This window comes from Sturnus vulgaris, chromosome 1 (assembly GCF_052056855.1).
Source record: "Sturnus vulgaris isolate bStuVul1 chromosome 1, bStuVul1.hap1, whole genome shotgun sequence".
Taxonomy (NCBI): domain Eukaryota; kingdom Metazoa; phylum Chordata; class Aves; order Passeriformes; family Sturnidae; genus Sturnus; species Sturnus vulgaris.
This window is the reverse complement of record NC_142243.1, coordinates 72,379,032-72,389,029: the sequence shown is the minus strand read 5'-3', so window position 1 is coordinate 72,389,029 and position 9,998 is coordinate 72,379,032. Positions and strand designations below refer to the sequence as shown.

General features: G+C 45.5%; 1 long non-coding RNA gene across 1 annotated transcript; it reads left to right on the top strand.

Moving 5' to 3' along the window:
* The first annotated feature begins 5,531 nt into the window (after positions 1-5,531).
* On the top strand, positions 5,532-9,718 carry LOC148225300 (uncharacterized). The gene is made up of 3 exons (XR_015805365.1): positions 5,532-5,690; positions 7,969-8,091; positions 9,555-9,718. It is a non-coding gene; the product is annotated as an uncharacterized LOC148225300 (long non-coding RNA).
* Positions 9,719-9,998: the final 280 nt, after the last annotated feature.

Below are 9,998 nucleotides of genomic sequence, written 5' to 3'. Positions count from 1 at the left end.
AAAAATTGAATGACTTTTATTTTACCTTGGATGATAATTTATTGACACAAGTAGAACTCCTTAATTAAATTTGGCATAGCCAGGTCTGCAGAGGACACATTAAACCATTTTGCCATGTGATTTTAGTGTTTTGTTGAGGATTTTTTTAATATACTTTAGACTGTCCTGATGTGCCTAGATTAAATTGGGTTTATTACAGCCATACAGACAGTCAATTATTTTGACTATGCAGTCCTTAAGGATCCCGCACAGATTTAGCATAGATCTTCCATGAAGAAGGCCTATTAATTTATAATTTCTCATTAAATACATCAGAGATTGAAATCCACTGTTGCTCTTCTGGAAATAGATATCCTAATTCAGGAGGACGAAGCTTGCAATTTGTATAAATGGAAGGAAAGCAAAGAGGACAGACTTAACATTTATCACCATCTCTCAAGAGTTCAAATCTTGGAAAGTTAAGGAGGGAAAAAAAAAAGTGCAGAATCCCAGTGAGCATTCCTAGTGCTCTTAGGGAAGCTAAAGACTCGAGGTGTCACCTACACCTCTACAGAAAGAACCTTACCCAGAGGAGAAGCCAAGGAGGTCCTGTCTTCTGCAGCAGGCAGAGCAGAGTGATAATCCTTGTTTTTCCCTGTGATATGCTTCCTGGTGGAGTTTCAATGGAAGCTTGAAACAGAAAGTAAAGAAAGGAACATAAGTTTACACATCCAAGAATGAGGCTGACACAACTGATGATCTGCTCTGCAGGGAAGAACTCAGGAAGTCCCCACCAGCACCTCAGATCCCCACTGAGTGTTGCCAACCCACCACAATACTTGAAGTTCTGTCACTGTCACCAAACAAGTAGACAAAGAGCTAAAAGCCCTTCCACAGAAAGATTAGCAGATGTCTTCTTGCTAGCTAACAGGCCTGCAAGATCAGGGATGGGGGAGAAACAGCTTTTAAACTGACTCCATTCCATGTTTGAGAGAAGAGGGGAGTGTTTAAATTGCTTCACTCATTTTATAGTTGATTCCTACATCTACATTATGTTTAGATCTTATGTTCTTGCATTATACAAGTACACATTGGTATTACACCAAGATATTTACATTCAGAATATGCACACAGAGAAAAATTGCAGCTAAGACCAGCCAAGGAAACAAGATACATGCAATATCAGGGTAGACATATCACATTTTAGTTAAGGTTTCCCCCTTTCTAATATTACAAACATATTGCTAGATCATTTCCAAAAAATAAGACCCTTGACTCTCTCTATTAAGGTGTTGTTATCAGGGAGAGATGAGGAGGGAGGGAAGGGGAAATAACAACAAAACTGCAAACAAACACCAAACAACAACAAGAAACAAAAACTCCCCCCAAAACCAAAGAATTACTTTGCAGCATCTTGGCTCAGGGAATGGCCTCTTTGGTTTGAAGGGATATTGCTCAGGCAGGCTAGAAGGTTTGAAAACCTTTTCTGGGTTAAATGATTTACTGAAATGTAGAGATTTATTCACAAGTAAATACCTTAAGGTCATTGGGGGTCACTGATTATTGTCATCTTGTGCCAGGAGAAATCTCCCTTGTTTTCACCCAGTGTATTACTTCGTTTTGAAGCACTTTTTGTGCTGTTCACTGGCCTTCCTTTAGTAATAAGGCAAGCAGAAACTATCAAGCAGCTCAAAACAACCTCCTTAGGTTTTCAGAATGCAGCTATTAGAGAAGGAAAAAGAACAACTTCCCTCCTTTACCCACCTGGTGCCAGCTCTGCAGGGGTGACAACTGTCAGTGCAGAGGCTGACAGGGTACTAAGAGGGTAGCCTTCTTTATGAAGGAGGAATTAATATTTGAATGGCTTCAAGAATTTTTATTCCCTTGGTTTCTACTTTATTTTGAAAAGGGCCATGTACCTGCATTTGGCAACAGAGAGGAGGGAGGAGGCAGGGTGAGGAATGGAGCCATAAACAAGCCAACCCAAGACAACCCCTTGTTGTGAGCCTTCCTACTTTGACACATGCTCATATATTTTAGAGTACAGCACATTGAAGTTGATTGTTTTGGCTGCTCTTGCAGCCTGGTTCTTGGCTTCTGTCCTGGCTTCTGGAGTACTGGGAAGAGTCCACCTCCTGCCAAGCTCATGGGCACAGTGCAGGGGAGCTCACCAGCATCGTCTGCCCTCGGAAAATCTAGTCCTCTGCCAGGTACACAGGGGAAGTTGGGTCCCAGGTGAGGTGGGAGGGCTGTCAATTCCCAGGGGCTTGGGGGTCAAGGGAGGGGATGGCACAAGATGGATTTGGAAAACAAGGCTGATGCCAAATCTGTTGGGTTTTTTTAAAGGTTCAATTTAAGAACTTAATATTAAGGGGGAGAAGCAGGGTGTAAGCCAAGACAAACACATTTTTCCCCAAACAGGTGTAGCATAAAGTTCTGGAAAATTTCTGAAGTTATCTCATCTATGACAACTAGAACAGAAATTTTTTAACTGTGTGCTGGCACTCAGTGGGTGGGTAGCAGCTCTTGTTTCCTTGCTGGCCTTTCTTTCCTTTTCTCTCTTTTCAGATTTGTCTTCTCACTTGATTCTCTCTGTGGCCTCTTAACTCCAAAACTTACTTTTGTCATTCAGGTCCAGCTACTGTTCTGCATCCTGTGCAGAACACTGCACTTGGAGCAGAGCACAGACAGGTCCAGAAGCCTGCAACAAGATAACTCTTCTGAAGAAATATTGAACTAACTTGATATGAGAGGAGCATAAGAAAATTACCTTCAGGAATGTAGAAAAGCTACTGTGAGAGAGGAAGGAAATACAGTCACAGAACCACAGAGTTGATGAGAGTGGCAGGGACCTCGGGATATCATCTAATCCAAGCATCTATTACGAGTACAGTCAGTTAAAGTAGGTTGTTCAGGGACATATACTGTTGTTTTTGAATGCCTCCAAGGACAGAGACAACACAACCTCTCAGGGAAACCTGTACCAGTCTTCAATCCCCCTTGGAAAGGTTTAGTTCTTATGTTTAAATGGAATTTCTTGTATCTCTGTTCACATTTCTTCTTGTCCTATCACTGTGCATGACAGAGAAGAGTCTGGTTCTGTCTTCCCAATTCTCTCCCATGCATAAATAACAATCAGGTGTTTATTCACATGGAGAAGATCCCTCTGAGCTTTTGCTTCTCCAGGTTGAAATGTTCCATTTCACTCAGCCTGTCCTCATACGTCAGATGCTCCCATCCCTTAATCATCTTTGTGGCCCATCCCTGGACTTGCTCCAGGATGTGCACATCTCTCTTTTTTTACTGGGAAACCCAGGTGTAGATGGAATACTCCAGGTATGACTCACGAGGTTTGGGCAGAGGTGAAAGATCATCTCCCTCAAAGAGCTGACATTGCTTTTCTGAATGCAGACCACAAGGCTTGTATAAGTTTCCCTAATACAAAATCAAGGTCAAACTGGTATTCACCAGAACTCCCAGGCACTTTTCTGCAAAGCTGTTTTCCACCCAGAAATCCCCCAGCCTCCACAAGGGCATGGAGTTATTACCTACCAGCGGCAGGATTCTGCTCTTCCTTTTGCTGAACTCCCTGAGATTCCCACCAGCCCGTTTCTCCAGAGTGTCAAAGTCCCTCTGGATGCCTGCACAGCCCTCTGGTGCATCAGCTGCTTTCTTAAGTCTTGTGTCACCTGCAGGCTTGCTGAGAGTACTCTCTGTCCTAGCGTGGAGGTGATTAATGAAGATGTTAAAGAGTACAGAACCTGGCACCACCCCTGGGGCTCACCCTGCTGACTGGTCCCCAGCTGCACTCCGTGCCACTGACTGCAATCCTTCCAGCCTGGCACCTCAGCCACTTTTCAGTTCATCCCACTGCCAGCTTCTCCAGCCTATACTTTAACAGTTGTTCTTCATATAATCTGGCAGCTCTGCAGTGGATAGGAAATGCAATCAAACTGCAGCAAGAGACATTGATATTAGACAAAATAAAAGAGGTTTTTCAACGTTTTACCAAGCCCTGGGATAGGTCTTGTGAGGAGATTGTAGCTGAAATAGATGATCCATTAATGTCATATCCAGACTTTTTTTCTTTCACCCTGAACAACATTTTCAGAAACATCAGCTGTGTATTTCTCCCTCAGAATGAGCTAAAGTTGAACTTGATTAGATGAATGCTCCCAGGAACTCCTTAGGAAATGGAAGAGGGGTAAAGAAATTGAAGGACAGTGTGGGTTTGGTGCAGATGTACACCCTGAGATGGGAATTACCTCAGTGCACACCGACATCACTTGGGTGCCTGAAGCTTGGGCTTAGACCCCTTGCTCTACAGGAAATTTTTTTTGTACAGACATGAGATATTCCCATATACTTTAAGCAGCTTGATAAGCTCCTAGAGCATTTCAGCATGTCAGTAGTTGTTTATTTTCTAGACTGCATGAGTGTAAAAGAGAGGAACATAGAAATAACCATAGTGCTTATCCCCCTGTGGAGGGGAGAGAGGCTGGGGGGGATATTGGAAGCAATATCCCTTTCTTTTTTTCCTCACATGGACACAGGAGTGCCCATGTCTCTGGTTCAGATGGAGAAGGGATCGTCAGCAGCAATAGAAGCTGGAATGTTCAGACTGCCCTGCAGTCAAGGGAGGTACTGCTGGTGCCTATAAATAGAAAACCTGTCTCTCTGGGAGCGCTGCTGCAGCTGATGAGGTGGATATAAACAAAGATGGAGTACAAGCTGTATCTGATGAAGACAAACACATCTTTACTCCAGTGCAAGTCCAGTAGACTTCCATCTCCACCTTTATACCCATCATTTGCCTCCTCACCACGTTTTCAAGGCAGGGGTCCTTTCTTCAGGCGTAAGGTGTTTCCCAGACTGAGAATATGGCACGGTTTCTGCACCAGCCCACTGGAAGAGGGCTCCACACACCCATCTCTGCTAAGTTTGCAATGGTTTCCCTTGAGCTGCGTGTTCCACACAACCCCTGCAGGCTCATCCTCTTATTTCCTCTAAACCTTTGTCTGGATCCAGGAATAAGATAAGCAACAAAAAGTACAGATCTGCCTTCCCCCTCTGATTCCTGTCTGAGGTAAATGGGCATCTAGGCAGCCCCTCAGGCCAAGAGGTTGTGAAAAGAGGCAGTAGGAGACACTACCCAGTTAAAAACTGTAGTTAAAGACATTGCCCAGTTTGCTTTGCAACTTCTTTTCAGGAGGGAAAACACAGATGTGCTGATTTGATACTGGTGAGGTGGTAGTGCAGGAGCAGATCTCACAGGATAAGGTTTTCTTGGCTCTAGTTCATTGTTGGTACAAGCTGGGACTTCTGTGTTCAGAGCTTTGGTACTGCATGTGAGAGAAAGGAATGGCAGACTTCATCAAGGGAGTCTGAATCAGAAGTGATTCATAGCTTGTGAAGTACTCAGATACTTCATGTGAGTGCCATAAAATGACTTTAAAAGAAAAAAAAGTGAAATATGAGACTGGATGAAAGGGAAAGGACAACATAGTGATCCACCCACTTTTAAAGGCCAGAAGAGACCATTAAGGCAGTTCAGTAAGTCTTTGCCCATAGCACAGACCTCAGGACTTCACTGAACTAAATTCCTACTTCAGTGTAAGAGCTGTGATTAAACTAGAGCACATATTTTGAGAGAAACTTACCAACTTGATCTTAGATGGAGAAGAGAAGAGGAGAATCCATCACTGCCCTTGGTAAGTTGTTCCTTCTCTATTAAATATACATTACTTGTTCTTATTTATTTGTATGGCTAGTAACATTCTGACTTATTTAAGACTGGTGTGCTGGCTAGAGGGGCACACTCTCTTCCTCACTCTGTTTCCTGGGCATGGGACTCTGAGCATCACTAAAGGCACTGCACTGATTTTTCATTTATGAAGCTGACTCATTCTCTTGAGCCCTAAAGCCATGGGTTAGCCAGGAGACCCATAAGCACTCTCTGACTCCTGCGTCTGGGTGAGTGCCTGGGCTGTGCCCTGTTTTTGCATGGAGGTGCACACTGCCTGCCCCTGCCACCCCTCTTTGTGCTCTGCTTCTGCACCAGAAAAGCCCAGGTGAACTGACTGGCCAGAAAGCCTCTCCATCTGCCTTCCCAAGGACGATGGGAAGGAGACAAGGATCCTGTGATGTACTGCAGGATGTGTACCCAGGGCAGCTAGGTGGATGCACAGAATATTCCACCCTAACAAATGCTAACCAACCTGTGAATAGTTTTTCAGGCTCACCACAGAGCCCTCTCCAGGATTTCAGCCCTCCCCCATGACTCCCATCTTCAAGTGCACTGTCCCAAGGCTGGCCATTCTGGTGCTGGGCACAGCAGTAATGAAACTTTCTGAGGTGAAACGACAAGCAAATGTTCTGCAGTTTTCTCTCCAGATTTGATTTTGATTTCATTTGAATGGTTCTATTCCTAATTGCTTGCCTATAGCGAAAACTTAATGTGTTGATTTTCCAAGGGCTACAGAGCAGCACTTGGAGAACAATCAGTCAGATGTTTTGTCACATCCCAGGCAGCCTTAACAGCATTTGCTTGAAATGAAATGTAACATCTCCACACTGCAGGCAATATTTTTGCTGATAACACTTCTGCATATCTTGCTAAATAAAAATAGATCCCTCCTGTTTTTTGTTTAGGCATCAGTTAAAAGCAAACCCAAACCCCTACTTGCATTAAGATGATACAGCACCAAACTGGAAGATGAAGTGGTCCTCCACATTTGACTGTGACCACATCAGGTCCCTGACTTGATCCTGAGCCATCTGCTAATTGCTTTGCATTTGCAATCAAGTATTGCAAAGCTAATTTAGTTTGGAAGAAGCTGTTGGAACATAGATTCATCCTTGGAAATCACATAGCATCTCTGCTAATGGGTACTGCAGATTGCTAAGCTGCTCCAGCCTGCTTGGCCACTGGATAAACTAGGATAGAGTCCTGTCTTTTAAAGACTCCTGACACCCTGGGGTGCTGAGCAGCTTTGCAGGATGCTGCAAGCTAAGGAAAACTCTGAGGCCATCTGTCCTTAATACTGGGCTCAAGGGCCTTAGGGATGCTGAACCTGCAGGCGTGGTGGTCGAGTGGCCCAGAGCACCTGGGAATCCCACATCAGAGCACAGCAGCAATTTACCTGCCAGGCAGCTGTGGGGCACATGGTGCAGGGGATACAGGGCAGGCCATGCTCTGGGGTGCTCTGTTGGCTTCTCTGTCTTGCAGTTGCCAGAGCCCAAAATGTAGCACTTTTCTTCACCCCATGCCACTGCCAAACACACTAAGAAAAGGCAGAAAGTAAATGCAGAGTGCATTCAGGCTAAAGTGGGATGCTTGGATTACTGAAATCCCCTCTGAATGCAGCAGCAGCAAGTGCCCAAAACGTTCCAGGACTGGCTGTACAAACCTCCTTGCCGGCCTTTGTCCTAGACATTGGTCTGCCACGGGTATTAGAAATATCAGACTAAAAAAAAATGTAATGGAAGGACAGGCACTGATGTGTTATCATCTTCTGCTGTCATAAACAGTGTTTTTATGATCTCCATTACTCTGATGCCCCATTTGACTCAGTCTTTTAAGGTACTTGTCCTTACAATACCCCAGTGAGGGACAAGAAATGCTGCAGATGAGCACAGACCTTGTCTGTGTTAATAATAGTAACAAACATTCCCGGAGCTGTCTGGTGCCCCCCAGGCCAGAAGTACTGTGTGGGCTGTGGTGGCTTACAGGGTCACTGTTGAATGGGACTACAATTTAGTAGGCACAGGCTGTGGCATGAACAGTGTGGGGGAGGCCACATGTCTCCTGCTCATCCCCCAGTCCCCTCTGCCCTGTCCCATGCTTGAGATATCCAGGCATGCCAAGGCTCTGAAACCGGGGGCTACAGGCTTCACCCCCAAGTTTGTGGCTTCTGGATATGTGGGTGCTGATTTTGCTCTTGCAGCCTGTAAAAGATGATGTCTTTGATGCTTTTGCTGTTTGCCCAGGCTCAAGGGGAAGGGGACAGCTGCCTCCTTTGGGCTGGAGCCAGCAGAAGCACATGTCAGATTAATCCTATCCCACTGGAGAAGAGAGATGCCACTTCTGGAGACTAGGAGTCTCTGACCCAGGTCAGTTACAAGCAGCATGGGATCAGCAGGTAGCTTGGAGTGGGGGCTTAAAGGTGCTTTGAAAACTGTAGTGGTCTTCTCTAGTAAAAAAATGGCAAAAATCAGTTCCTACGAGTGAGGATTTTTTTACCTGGAAGATGCTGAACTCAGGGTGATTTGAGGACTAATGTCAGAGCAAGAGGACTGCAGGAGGAGAAATTCTGCTGGAGGACAGTGCAGGAGGACATACCAAAGTGGCACACTCTATCACTTCCTAGGCTGCCTGCCTCACATCATGCTCAGGCAGTTCTTAGGACTTGCTTGATTGAGTGCTGCCTGGCACGAGCCAAGAACATGATGGGTGCAATTCAACAGTGGAGGCAAACGTGCCCCAGATCTTAGATCTCATTTAAGTTTCTTGGTCAGAGGTATAACCAGAGAAACTAAATCTCATTTTCCATGACATGTTGCTCTCCCACCCACTGGTTTCAGATTCATCCAGACACTTCAGGTACGCACTCAAATATTTTTGTGGACCTTATCTCAAACATGTGACACACCATAGTCTGGGAACTCTATGGCAGGAGTCAGTCTAGCTGCTGAACTTGGGCTGTTCACATGGGTAAGGTGAGGTATCAGAAATAAGGTGGGAACATGTTCTTCATGCAGCCCCCTCAGGGCAAGGATCTGTCTTTTCTTCATTTGTCTGCAAAGCACATAGCTGTGGCCTTGTGTAAATAATGCATAACATGCACAGTCATATTTTCTACACGTCCCTACCCGCACAGATGGCTTCAATGGGAAAATGTCATTGCTGATCATTAAAAGGCAACAAACTCCTCAATACCTAAATTAGTAAGTGGTATATTGTTGGCTTTTACAGTCAGTAGGATCCTACACCAGGGGATTCCCTCCCCCCCACCATGTATGCACCTTCAGCAAATTGATTTGATAAGACCCAGTTCCAGACATCACCTTATTTCAAGTTCAGTTACCTAGGAAACTGCAGTGTACTGCTGGGACGAGCTGCCCGCTCCTGCTTCTGCTGGAGCTATTACACACATCAGCTCTTCCTTCAGGAGGAGCTGAGTGCTGCCAGTGCCAGCTTCCAGCCTTTTTATGGAGATCTGGGCTGTGCATGTGTGCGAAGGGAGGCACGCAGCCACCAATGCCCGTGGGAGGGAGACACACACGCTACCCACACTGATGTCTGCGTGCTGGAAGTTGTTCTTTTAGCTGTGAGGGGACGTGGAGATGTGGTAGCTACCTATAGCATGTGAGTGTGGAGATGGCATGGGAACTAGCACTAGCTGTGTGTGTGTGTGTGAGCACACAGTCCCACGCAGAATGGCTGCTGTGCATGTGTGTGCTCACACACGTAGGTGCTGCTCCTCGTGAAATGACCCAAGTTATCAGGGCTTCTACAAAATGGTAATTGAGTCTGAGGATCTGAGATAACATGGTCTGTTTTGGTTCTTTTTCAGAGGTTCTTCTTCTTTGATTCTTTTTCTCATTTGTTGAAGACGAGTTCACCTTCTTTGGGACAACAAAGCCTTTGCACTCTCTACTTTGCAGTTTCTGAGAAATGAGGAGCCCTTGAAGAGCAGCTCTGCACACTGCAGTGGTGGTGCTTGACAAAGAGCTGGTGGTAAGGAGCCCAGGAACCACAGACACCTTTCAAAACACTTGATATCTACCAGATTACCACAATGTGTCCATAGTGGCAGCTTGTCTCTCAGGTGTGAGATATTCAACTGCACATGGCCTCAGGACACAGGAGGCTCAGGTGCTGGGCTGAAGGTGGAAGGGTGGAAGGGAACAGCTGGAGTGGGGAATCCCATTTCCTTCCTTGCACCAGGGCCCAGGAGCTGCAGCAAGGGGATGTGGGGATGTGAACACATGCATAGTTAACTCGTCTACTCTTGTTT